Source organism: Protopterus annectens, chromosome 7.part0 (genome assembly GCF_019279795.1).
Source record: "Protopterus annectens isolate FY-2018-M chromosome 7.part0, PAN1.0, whole genome shotgun sequence".
NCBI classification, from domain to species: domain Eukaryota; kingdom Metazoa; phylum Chordata; order Ceratodontiformes; family Protopteridae; genus Protopterus; species Protopterus annectens.
Genome location: NC_056739.1, coordinates 165,480,454 through 165,481,240, shown reverse-complemented (window position 1 = coordinate 165,481,240; position 787 = coordinate 165,480,454).

Sequence of the window (787 nt, the reverse complement as noted above, 5' to 3'; positions counted from 1 at the left end):
AACTTCAGGAAACGAACATGAAAACTTGGAATTACCACACCAATGGATTTCTGGGCATTACATTCAGATGTATACATCCAGAAATCTACCCACCCCTTGTGCTCAACTGCCCCTTTCCAGAAAGTACATCAAATCTACCAATTTTTCTTTGAACCCCCCCCCCCATCATCTTTACACCTACGAAAGTAGGACTTGCACAACTAAGCCTCACTACCATGAAATAAACGTTAACTCCACAATCAACCTACAACTTACCTATTCTGATGTGGAGCGTACAATCTACCTAATAATCTATACTGCATCTTCACTAACATCCGCAACCCTTCTATCTTCACACTAATTGTTTGAACCATTAACGAGTTTCCCTCCTGCTACTAACCTTGCGTGCCTTGTCACTACTCTTAACATGGCCTTGAAATTAAGACAGGCCAGAATTATTTTTTTCAGCATAGTAATCTCAAACCCGATTAAATGAGCCCTACCACATCTGCTACTTAACATTTTCTGTAATGCAAAGTCACAGCTTTACCACATGGCTGGAGTCCACAATTGAAACCAAAATAAACCCTGCACCCAGAGCAAACCTGAAATAATGGCTAAAACTGCTTACTTTAAAAGATAGATATACCCATTTTGTATAGCATTTTCATAATTCCCAGCCCCTAAATACCCATTTTGTATAGCAGTTTCATAAACCCCAGCCCCTAAAGTTAAAGGAGAACAAGAACAAGGATCAGAACCAAGTGTCATTTATTGACGTGTACAACTCAAAAAAGAAGCAACAAAC